General features: G+C 50.1%; 1 protein-coding gene across 17 annotated transcripts in view; it reads left to right on the forward strand.

The window, feature by feature from the left end:
- NFASC (neurofascin) overlaps positions 1-12,516 on the forward strand; it is a 174,994-nt gene that overhangs the window by 34,523 nt on the left and 127,955 nt on the right. The gene's annotated exons all lie outside the window — the stretch shown is intronic.

Here is a 12,516-nt window from a genome sequence, read left to right on the forward strand (position 1 = left end):
TTCACTTTCCATCTCGGGAGGTGAGGGTTATGCACACAGAGAGGAAACTAGACCCTTCACCAGGACAGTCAACAAGCCAGTTAAGAACTGCTGTCTGAGGGCCTCAGCCCACCCAGCCCCACGCTGTCCCCTTGATTCCTGTATGCAGTCCCTTGACTGCAGTCTGGCAAGGTCAACCATCCCCCAGATCACTGTATTGCTGATCTCTTGTGTATGACAGAGCGGGTGGGCGGAGCTTGGCACACCAGTCCTCCCAGGGGAGGGCAGTGGGTGGCAGGGGGTGAGCCTGCAGGGGGTGGGGGAGGGGAGTCCCGCCTAGGACCTGGGATGAGATGGAGCTCTCCCACAGGCACGCCAGCTGTTTGCACAGCCACGGCCATCCTGTGCTGGTGGGCCGTCCTCTGCAAATGTGACCCACATTCAAGCTGACCAGCCCCCAGCTGCTCTCCCTGCTCCCTACTGTGTTCCTCCCCTCTAGCTCCCAGCCCTTCCCCACTGCCCATCATGCACTGGGGCTGTCTCCCTCACTTGAGACGGGGGGCTGTGACATAGCTGGTTCGAGGGATTGGCCCATATGGCTGCCTCCACAGAAGCCTCCAGAAGCCAGGAGAACTTCAGAGCAGTGGGGCAGCTCTGTCCTCTGGGTCGACCCTCCCATCTAAATCTTGCCCGTTTTTCTCAGAATCTAACCTCTTTTTATTCCTGTTCAAGATGGAATAAATCTGGTCTCTCCCTTAGCCCCTCTCTTATCCTGCTGGTATGGAAAACGGACTCCCTCTGCCTCCAACCTGGGGTTCTGGCTCTGAACCAAAGCGCTGACACCTTCCGCTCTGCTTGGTCCTTTCTCAGCTATCCTTCCCACGGTCTTACCAAGTCCACTAACCCATGTTCATTATAGACAAGAGAAATGGCTCAACAGTAGCCCCTGGGAGAAAGCCAGGTGGGGGGGGCACTGTGTGGGGCAGGAGGGAGCCAGGGCCAGGGGGCTGCGTTATGGACATGAAGTTCAGTCAGAAGCTGCAAGGTGATATACGCGGAGCTTCCCCAGAGGAAGGGCGGCATCTGGAACCAGGTCTGGCCTGTGTTCCGTGCTGGGGATTACACCAGACTGTCACACATGCTTTTCTTATTCATGGAAGTAGCTTATGTTCTTTGCAGAAAATTTAGGAAAAATATATAAGTAAAAGGGAAAAATGCAGATCGCCCATCATTTCACCACCCAAAGAGAACCATTCTTCCTCCGTTTTTGTAATCCGCTCTTTTCACTGAATCATCTTTCATATCATTAAAATATTGTTCTATCTTATTTTGTTTTAATAACTATATAGTATTTCATCACTTATGATAGTAATAAGAATCCAATTTTTTTCAGTATTTACCGTATATGTCAGACATTATCATTCATTGAATTTTGTAATTTGAGGCTGATACTATCATTACCCCAATTATACAAATAAAGAGAATGAGGCACAGAGAGGCTAAGTAACTTGCCCAAAGTAACACAGCCAATAAATGGCAGAACCACATTTTGAACCCAGGTCGTCTGGCTCCAAAACCCTTATTTTCACATACTGCTTCCTGTCATGGACATGGCATAGCTCATCATTTCCCCTAGTGATGTCTCTAGATTTTTTCTAACTTTTTGCTATTACAAGCAATATTCTGATGATTTGTGTGACTTACATATTCTCATTATCCTTAATTTTTTACCCAAGAGCTACTCTCAGAAGTAGATTTTATGAAACAAGGCATAAACATTTTTTTAAAAAGATTTAATTTATTTGAGAGAGAGGGAGAAAGCACAAGCTGGGGGAGGGGCAGAGGGAGAGAGAGAATCTCAAGCAGATTCCATGTTGAACCTGGAGCCCGACACGGGGCTCAGTTCCATGACCCTGAGATCATGACCTGAATCAAAATCAAGAGTCAGTTGCTCAATGGATTGAGCCACCAAGGCAACCCAGGGCATAAACATTTTTAAGACTTTTAGATCCATTTTCAGATTTCCCTCCAGAAGAACATTAACAAGGTCTGCTCATTACCAGCAAAAAAGGAGGGTTGGGCCTTACACTCTAAGAGAAAGCCTGACCCTCAGAAGTTTAGCCATCATAGGGGGAACAGGATGGTGCTGGAAATGGAAGACTTTGCACAGGGGGCAGCTGAAGGGACTGGAGATACGTAGTCTTGGGAAGACTTGGATGCTGGACAGAGGCGAGGGTACACTCGGGGTGACAGTCAAATGTGTGACGGGCTGTAGAGCAGAAGAGAGTTTTGTCCTGAGGTCCTAGAGCAGAAGTGGACCAATGGGCTGAAGTTGACATTGGGAGAGCCCTCGTCCTTTGTGGGGCTTTGGTTGGGTGGAGTGGGTGTCGAATAATTTTTTGTACGACCTGCTGCCATGCCAGCTTGGGTTCGAGTAGGGTGTGCGTATGTGGGGGCGATACTACCCACAGAAGATTACATCTTCCAGTCTTAACCGGGGGGTCTGCTCCTCCTTCCACCCCTGCCTTGGGGAGCCTGGCCCAGCCTGGTACTTCTGTCTATCCCTTCGGAGCCTGAGCAGCACAGCCTGGCTTGTGTCATGGACCACATAACTCCTCCATTATGCATGAGGGGGACCCGGCAGTGAGCGAATGAGCAAGCCTGGGCAGGGGGCGGGGGGCTGAGTGGTTATTAATAAACAAGAGTATTGTGTGGGATTCCATTCACAGCACTTTCAGAGGACGTGGTGGGCTTGAGATAATAAAGCCCTGTTTATGCCCCTGAGGGCTGGGGAGGTGGCAAGTGGGAGGTGGCAAGGAGCAGGGAAGCCAGGAATTATTTTGATTCCCCCCAGGGCAGGGCTGCTGTGTCTGCTCTGAGCCCAGCATCCAGGGGGAAGGTCTAGCTGGGGCTGTCTGTGCTCAGGCCTCCGTCTGCCCGTTGGAATGGCCTGGGTCCTGAGAGATGCCTAGCTTTCCACCTCCACCTGTCCCATGGAGGGAGACTGAGGACACACTGGGGGAACTGGAGCACGACACGTTCAGGAGAGAAGAGGTAGACTGGTCACCTCTACCCTCCTTCCGGCCTCCTGTCCCCACCCCATTCCTCCTTCCGGGTGAGTCCTTCCACGTTGGCCCTCCGGGACTCCGAAGTGGCCTGTGTTGCGATGGTGCCTTGTTTCCTGAGGGTGTTGGCGTTGCGTTTGTGGGCAAGGGCTGCGAGAAGCTTCCAAGCCAGGGAGCCGGCAGTTTGGTGTGAGGATGTGGAACACAAAGGAAGCAGGCCAGAAGGGAGAGAAGCACTAAGAAGGGATTAGCTTCAGTTTCAGAGGAAGAGTGGCAAGGGATGAGGCTCCTGTGCCTTGGCAAGGCTATGCAGGGGGGCTTTGGTTTGAAGGTGTCTGGGAAAGTGAGAGGCCGAGGAGCATTTGGCAGAGCAGGATCTCAGGCTGTGCAGCTGATTGCAAAGCCCGCATTGACTCTGTGACTTGTCCCTCTGGTTAGCCCTCCTGAGCCCCTCCCTTTCTGTCCCTCAGCCCTTGGCTGTGGGCCCCACCATCCCCAAACAGCCCTCTCCTTCCAGCAGAGCCTGTCCGGCTCAGTCTTGGCATCTCTGGTTCTCAGGCCAGGGATGCAAAAGCTGCTAGTTGGGAAGAAGTGAGAGCAGGCCATTTTGCCCTCTGCTGGCTTCTAGGGATGCAGAGCAGGTTTTGATTCAGGGAGTCTGGATTCCCTCCCACTTAGGGTTGAACCAAAACAAGAGGGATGCCAGGGCCCAGGCAGGCCTGGGTCACCAGGCTCTGTTAGAAACTAATGGTGCTCCCTTTGGCTTTTGCAAGTGGCTCTGGCCTGGAACTCCCCTGATTTGGGACATGTTTCCATCTCAAGCCAGCTCTGAGGAGCTGTTTATGCTGTTTTGGCTTTGTTCAGGAAGGGAGAAGTAGGCTGGTAGCAGGGACCGTCTCTCCTGCACTCCTTCTGCTTCCCTGCGGCAGCCCTTGGACCAGTGACTTGAACTTTTTGTTTGGATTGAGGATTCAGTGACCCTACTTAACCCAGGAATGTTTGAGTCTATTCCAGCCAGAATGGGCTGATTCTAGGTTACTGAAGGCTCAAACCAGAAGGGGCAATCTCCCCAAATTTCCCTAGGGCAGTGTCAGGGTCCTGGAGCTGTGCAGGCCACTCCCTTCCCCCAAGTGCACAGAACAAACAGTGCAGGTTCCTTGAGCACATGCACCCCTGGGTGGCCCATCCCGGTCCTGGTTGCAGGGCAGTGGGGAGAGGAGGTGGCCCTGCCGAGAACTGTAGGTCCTCCTTGGGCTCTCCACTCCTGCAGATGCTGTGGGCACTCGCTTCCCTTCCCCTCCCACAGTCTGAAGAGGTGGTGACTATTTCTAGTAGCATCTGCCTGCTCCTAGGAGCACTGTTCCTGGGATTTATGGGCCAGGCGGGATGCTCTACTAGTACAGGGCACCAGAGCTGGCACACCAGCTGGAGGGCAGGAGTGTGTGTGTGTGTGTGTGTGTGTGTGTGTGTGTGTGTGTGTTCGACCCCACTGTGGTCCACCCACCTGGGCACCTGGCCTGCAGGAATGACCCAGCATCTTCTACCAAGATTCTCAGGGGTTCCTACTGACTGTTACATGGCTGTCCGTTGCTATGGGATGTTCCAGGAAGGTCCAGGAACAGAGACAAGGGTCTTCCTCAGAGAGGCAGACAGGCTGAGTCATGCCGTGGGCACGCGCCTCTCAAGAAGACAAGCCCGGTGTGTACCAGAAGGGGTAGGCAAGTGGGCCTCTCCCAGGGATGGGAAAGCCATCGCAGCTGTCACAGGCGACGGCTCACTAAGAGCTTACCCCGGGATCGGCTCTCCTCTGAGCACTTGATGTCTGTTGTCTCCTGTAACCCCGGGCTACTGTCCTTTTAGAATCGAGGAAACCAAGACCGGGAAAAGTTAAGCATGTTGCCCGGTGTCACACTGACCATGACCAAGCCAGTCATCCTCCCCAGCCCGAGGCCCCGTTCTCCTGAGCTCTTATGCTGGGCTGCCGCCCCGTAGAAGGCAAGAGATGCTTTGTTTTGGAGGTGACAAGAAGGGCTGAAGTCAGATGCAGAGGAGGACTTCCTGGCAGTGAGAAGGGCCATGTGGAATCTTCCTTGGAGATCTTTGAGAAACGTCTAGCGCTTCAGGAGGGGCCTTCCTGCAGGCTGGGCTCTGGATTGAGGACCACTGGAAGGATCTTCTGTCAGCAGCCTCCCTGTGAGACAGGCTGGACCGTGCCTCAGTGGCCCAGAGCATAACCAACTGGAAGCCTCTGGGCGCACCACACACCCAGCTGCGATTTGGGGTCTGGAATAAAGGCTGGGGTGGGGGACGGTTCTGAGAATTCTCCAGTAGGGAGAGGAAGCCATGAGAGGGAAGCCCCCCCCCCCCCCCGCCCCGCCCCTGGAGCTCTGGAGCAGCACGCCGGTTAATAGGCTTTTCATTTTGGCCTTCCCATCAGATGTGCCTCGTTTACCCAGAAAGAAATCTCTGGCTTTGCTGGAACTCTGTTCCCGGAACCACCCTCTTCCAGAGGAGGCACGCGTCTGAGTTCGGCGTGCTTAGGGACCACCGCTGGGGGCTCTCCAAGCGGAGCTGGGACCAGTGAGCCATCTGGGCAACTGCGGGGCTACTTACCCCATTTCTTGTCCTCTGTCATCCGGATCTGTACCAGGGGACAGCCGCAGAGAGAGGAATGCGCAGGGTGGGGGGTGTTGTCTCCCTCCTTGATCTGCTGCAGGGGGGAGGCGTGTGGGGGGCCATCCCCGGTTCCTCAGCTGTCAAGTGTGACATTAATAGTCTCTCGGACTTTGTGAAGATAAATGAACGAATCCGTGACTTCATTTAGCACAGGAGGAAGGAGGAAGACCCCTCTGTCCCGAGCCACGTGGCTACTTGGGTTCCCCCACACCGCTCTGCTTGTTCTTATACTGGGGCCCAGGCCTGCGTCGGGCAGGTGGCTTCAGCAAGTGCTAGTAGCTCGGTCCTCTGCTCCTGGCCTTGGCTCAGGTTAAGTAGCACAGCTGTGTCCTTTGGCCGCGCCCTTCGGCCGCAGGAGCCGGTACGAGGCCAGATGCTCAAGGTCCAGGACTTCGGCTTCCCTGGGCTGCATTCAGCCCCATTTATTTTGAGGTCTACAGAAGTAAGAGTTTGCTTCTGGTTTACTCCACATGTTTGACTTGGCAGGTCTTCCTCACAGCTCAGCCATTACCCAGTGTACGGGGTCCTGGGATCGAGTCAGGGCTTTCTTCTGCCCCCACCCACGCCCTGTAACAGGCTTCCCAGGTCCAGCCGCTGCACCGCCAGCCCAGCCTCCCGCACCCGCCTCCTCCTCCCCACCGTTCTGGCTTCCTGTCCTGTGTGCCTCTGCCCCAGGTCCCTCCCTCTCTCTGCCAGCAGGCTTCTCCTTTTCGCACCTCTGCCTTGTCCCCGGGCTGAACATCGTCCAGTTTCTACTTCTCTGGGATCCAAGGACACTTCACATGCCCACAGCAAACTTCTGTTGACATTTAGAAGTGCTGCGGGACCCACGTTTTCATTTCTGAGTGAATGCTGCATATTCTCTTTCTGCTATATGAAGCTTAAAGCTGGGCCCTGTGATAGAGTCTGCCCCACAGAGATGATCATTTTTGAAAAGGAGAGGTAGTTTTCCCCTTTGCTCCGACGAAGCAGGGTCAGAATGAGGAGGTTGAGTGGGGGAGGGTGACATAATGCTTTCTGTCTGTCCCCAGTCACTACCCTAGCCTTTTGGTACATCTCCTCACTCCGTCTCTTCAATAACCTGAGCCAGATACCACAATCCCCATTCTATCAGTAGAAGGGGAAACAGAGAGGTTAAGCCACTTGCCTAAGGTCACACAGTGATTGAGTGGGGGAGTCAGGATTTGAGTGTGGGTCTGTTTTTCCTAGAATCATGTATCCTCTAGAGGATGGTGGATATTAATGCAGACACATCTGGAGCTGGATTTCTGACCCTGAACAAACCCAAGTGTCCTATTCATTTCCCTTCTTCCTAACCTCCCCTCTCCTGGCTGTGGATCTCTGAAGGGAAGAGGGGAGACCCCTGCCTTGAACCTCTGTCTGTCAGCCTCCCGGGTGGATGCGGTCACACTGCTAAAGCCATCAGTTTCCCACAAATCACACATGCCAGAGAATAGACTCTATTTTGCTGGAAAAAGGGGAATAAAAGTCAGAATGAGGAATCTGCAGGGGCCTGAATAATACAGTATGAGAAAGTTAAAGTGCTTCTTGTGGGGCACCTGGGTGGCTCAGTCAGTTAAGTGGACGGCTCTTTCACATGCTTTCTCTTTCTCTCAATTTCCCTAAAATAAATAAGTAAAAATCTTAAAAGAAAAAAAAAAGTTGCTTTAAAGGGGCACCTGGGTGTCTCCGTTGGTGAAGTGTCTGACTTCAGCTCAGGTCATGATCCTGGGGTCCTGGGATAGAGCCCCACATCGGGCTCCCTGCCCAGCTCCCTGCCCAGCGGGGAACCTGCTTCTCCCTCTGTTGCTCTCCCTGCTTGTGCTCTCTCTCCCTCTCTGTCAAGTAAGTAAGTAAATAAATAAATAAATAAATCTTTAAAAAACAGTCTGTGAGGGAATAGTCTGCAAAATGTTTGCAGACAGACCGGAGGCCTGAGAGCCAGAAACCTCCCTCTACAATCCCCCGGAATAGCTGCTCCCCGTCTCCAGGCTCCGGGCTGTTCTCAGGGCTTTCTCTCTCCCTGTGCCCCTCAGCTCCCCTGCTGGGGGCTTTTTGTAGGGGAGGACATTGTAAGTGACACGGTAATGGGCCTAAGCACACACCAAGAGCCAATGGTAGGTCCCAGCTGTCCTGTTCCCCCCTCCACAAATCCCCCAACCAAGACAGGATGTGATTAACTAGTTCTGAGGAGCATTTGGAACTCAAATTCCAGCAGCTCGAGGAGAGGTCTGATGGCGTGAGTCTTTGTTTGCCTGACTCTGAAATTCTGGGGTTGGGGGAGAGGTGGAGGGGGGAAGGGCTCTGCAGGCCCTTCAGACTCCGTGGAGAATCTCTTGGTAAATACAGTCATTTGGAATGTGTTGTCTTCTGTCCTAAGCCTTTAAAATCTGCCTTCTAAATTACTCCCAAAGTGTGCCAGTCTCTCACCCGAGCTCTTAGTGTTTTTATTTTTTTCACTTTTAAAATCAACTGTATTGAGGTATGATTTACACTCAATAAAATGTATTCATTTTAAGGGCACAGTCAGATGAGATCTGACATATGCATATACCCACGTGACCACCTTTCCAATCAAGTTATAGATTATTTCATCACCCCTGAAAATGCCCACATCCCTCCTGCAGGCAGTCTCCCCGCTGCCCCTGGCCCCAGGCAACACGCCGGCAGCTTTTGGTCACTGTACATTGATTTGCTTGTTCTAGATATCCACGTGTGCAGCATTCTTACATGGTGGCAGCGATCCTAGGTGCCAACTTGGTAGAAAGGACAAAGTGCTAAGAATTTGCTGATATTTGCATCATCTTTCCGGGATCCTGTTGACCCATCTCTGTAAGTGGACAGATTTGAAGGATATTTTAGGGGTACTTCCATCTCTTGGGAAAAAAGGGATACAAACTAAAGCCAGGATGCTATCATTATGATATTTTTTCCTTTTGTTTTATCATCATCATCATTATTATTTCATTGTGGTAAAATATACTGTTGGGGAGGAAGAAATTTTTCTGTGTCCTTCAAGATTCTTCTAGCTAGATTGAGAATTGAGTTGACATGAAACCGAGTGAAAGTAGAAAATCAAGTTTAATTTCATACATACAGGGAATCTACACAGACATGACAATTCAAAGACAGTCAGGCAAAATGAGGTATATTGAGAAGGGGTAGGGTCTGGTACTTCAAAGGAAAGGAATTCAATTCACAGAAACATGAAAAAGCATCAACATTTGGTAAAAAAATATTTGCTGGGCCATTCAGAAACAATGGGATATAGAGGACTTTGATCAGTTGGGCTTTGCTAGGTTCCTCCTTGTCTTCCCTACCTAGTTTATATCATAATGTGGTTATCTGTGGTGATAGCTCCCTTCCTGGAGCTGGTCCTCTATCTAAATTCTTTTAGGTACTTGTATATGTATAGGGAACAGAGGTCCAGGTTTCTTCTTGAGTCTTTTGGATCTTGATTGTTTTCAGTTTATATAATCTGCATGTCCATGTGCCCCATCTTGGGGCAGCCTGTCCTTGGCTCCTGCAATACACAACATAAAATTGACCATTTTAACCATTTTCAATTACACTGCTAAGTGGTATTAGACACATTTACATTAAGGTGCAACCATTACCACCACCCATCTTCAGGACTTTTCATCTTTCCAAACTGAAATTCCATACCCATTAAACATTAACTCTCCATTCCCCACTCTGCCTGGCACCTGGCAACTGTCCTTCTACTTTCTGTCTCTATGAATTCCACTACTCTAGGTATCTCCTATAAGCAGAATCATTCGATATTTGCATGTCTGACTTCTTTCACTTAGCATAATGTTTTCCAGATTCATCCATATTGTAGCAAGTATCAGAATTCCATTCCTTTTTAAAGCTGGATTAACATTTCATTGTATAGGTATACCACATTTTGTTTATCCATTCATCTGCCAACGGACATTCAACATTCAACTTGTTTCTGCCTTTTCGCTGTTGTGAATAACGCTGCTATTATGAACATTTGTATACAAATACCTATTTGAGCCATTATGGTATTTAAATGCTCAGCATCCCCTCCTAGTTGCTCCTCCTGCTTACATTACTGCTGCCTGAGGCCCAGGGTGGTATGCCTTCCTGCTCCTTTAGCCCGGCACCCCGTCTCCTCTTGAGTCCTGCCTGTGGCAAATGGTGTGCTTGCAAATACTTCAGTCTTTGATGAGTATGAGGGACCTAGGGTTTTGAGTTCCTTTCCTAGCAGCTTTCTTCTCTGTGTGTTTCATCTACTCTTGGCCATCAGCTGTCTTTTGGGAGTTTGATTCAATGAAGCTTCTAAATACCAAAATACAACAGAATATCTTTGGTTCACCAAGGAAAGAAAAGAAACTAAGTTTTATCAAGTATCTGTTATGTACTCTCAGGTAACTGTTCAAGGTACAGTAAAAGTGCCACTGGCTTTATATCCTTTTAAGGGGCTGTCCTGTGAGATAGAGACCCAACCTGAGTGTGGAGGGTAAGGAAGCCGAGGAGAGGCTGAGAGAGGTTAAGTCACTTGCCCAAACTCATGAAGGCCAACACTCCATACATTACCTGAATACCTCCCTGGCCTCAAATGCAGATGAGCCAGAGAGATTTCCTGAATCTTCTCTTTTACAATGGAAATCCAAGTCTGGAGTTCCCCTTAAGATTTGAAAAGAATAATCCTTTGGGCTTCCTTGCCCTACTTTTGGTAAGATATGGAATTATTAAGGTTTTGTTTTGTTTTTTCCAAATATACCCATGAATGTTTTTCCAAATATACCATGAATCCCCATGTACCCAGCGCCCAGCTTCAATAATTTTGAACACGTGGCCTGTCTTGTTTCATCAACCAGGTTCTTCTTTTTGATCCGTGGGGTCCTCCCAAGTGGTACCGCAGCAGTTGGTGTTTTCTGGAAGAGAGAAGGGGAATGGGTAGATCTGGGCATCTCAGAGCTAAAGCTCTTTTCAGCTGGAAGAGGGTTAATTGCCACCGGTTGGAATCCCCTCTGGTGGTTCATTATTCAGCTGGCTACTGAACACCATCCAGGAGGCAGGGGAGGAAGGAGGGCAGATCTTTTGAGAGGCCTGGCAGGACCTGGCAGGGTGGTATGCTGGGAGGCTTCCCTTTCTTAGAGCATTTTCCTCCTACTGTTTGATTTTATTGGAATTCTTCTGAGTGGCAAGAGAGGAGGTTATGTGAGGATAACCGCCCCTTTAGGAGAACAACACCAAGCCAAAGCAGTCTTGAGGTGGAGCAGGGACTGGTGGAAAACAACCCTATAGCCTCTTCCGCTAGATTTATTTAACAAACTTTTCCACTTTTTTTTTTTTCACTTTCACTTTTATTTTTTTATGAATACCTCAGCGCACCCGGCATAGAACTAAGGCGGCAGTTCCAGCTCTGACCCACTGGTGTCTGCTCTCCAGAAGTTCATGGTCCGCAAAAATACTCACTCATAACAACTCACACCTGTGTGTGCCGGAGCTTCCTGTGGGCATCGTCTCCTTTACTGCCCGGCCCCAAACAGTCTGTAAGAATGACGTCCGTGGTGCAGACGAGGGGACCGGGGCTTCATGCTGAGCTGTGTGTGCAGAATGTGCGTAGGATGGGGAGGACCGGGGGTCAGGAGAGGGCTGAGGGGAGCGGGACCGTCTCTCAGGCTGCAGGAATGTGCGTCTATTAAAAACCCCGCCAGATGTGTGTTCTCAGAGGATTGAGGGCAGCCAAATGGCACATTTTTTTTCCTCTGGACTTTATCGAGGACCAAGGGATTGATTTTTATTTAAAAGACAGGGGCCATTCTTCGGTGGGAACGGTTGGGGGGAGTCAGGACTGGAACTTGAGGAGGAGTTCTTTCCTGGGGCTGTCGGAAGGGATAGACAGTTTGTTTGGGCTCTATTTAAAAAAAGATTTGATGTCTCTCAAACTGGTGGGACTGAAAGAAGTCGTTTTAAGGATAAAGAAGGAGCAGTTTCTGATCTGGGCTGACTCTGTCCAGTGATCAGAGTGGTTTGGGGTTCTTGTGGTGGCTGGGTACCCCGGCTAGCAGGAGCTCCTGGAGTTTAGGGAGGCACTGGTGCCCAGTTTCTGCATGGAAGCCTGCTTTGGGAGTTTGAATAGATTTTCTACGACTGGCTCAGCTAATGTGTCTAGCGGGGGGCAGTAAATAATTTATTTTTATTATTTTTTAAAGATTTTATTTATTTATTTGACAGACAGAGATCACAAGTAGGCAGAGTGGCAGGCAGAGAGAGAGGGGGAAGCAGGCTCCCTGCCGAGCAGAGAGCCCGATGTGGGGCTCGATCCCAGGACCCTGAGATCATGACCTGAGCCAAAGGCAGAGGCTTAACCCACTGAGCCACCCAGGTGTCCCTAAATGATTTATTTTAAAAGACAACCTATGAACCTCTTTCCAGTCTCCGCAGGCAGCCCCCTCTTCCCTGGCTGTGGGTCAGCCACATCCTGCAGGGCTAAGGTAAACTTAGAAGGCTCTCCCTGCCCACCCAAAAAGGGATATGAGACATTGAAATGAGAGTCCCAAAGGCCGGGTTCTCCTTTAAGAAGAGAGAAAAGGAAAGTGTTTATTATTACCCTTCTGATTTTTTATTTTAATTTTCAACTTATTTTAAAAAATAAAGAGGTTTTTCTACCACAAGAGAAGGTGCAAGATGCCATCTGGACCAGAAGCAGGAAGAAGGAACATCTCAGGCTCCTTCCAATTGTGTCATTTTTGGTCTTCTTCTTCCCTTGCTGTCCCCACCCTGGGCTCCCAGGTAATTTAATAGCAAGAGGGCATGC

This window comes from Mustela nigripes, chromosome 10, assembly GCF_022355385.1.
Source record: "Mustela nigripes isolate SB6536 chromosome 10, MUSNIG.SB6536, whole genome shotgun sequence".
Lineage (NCBI taxonomy): Eukaryota > Metazoa > Chordata > Mammalia > Carnivora > Mustelidae > Mustela > Mustela nigripes.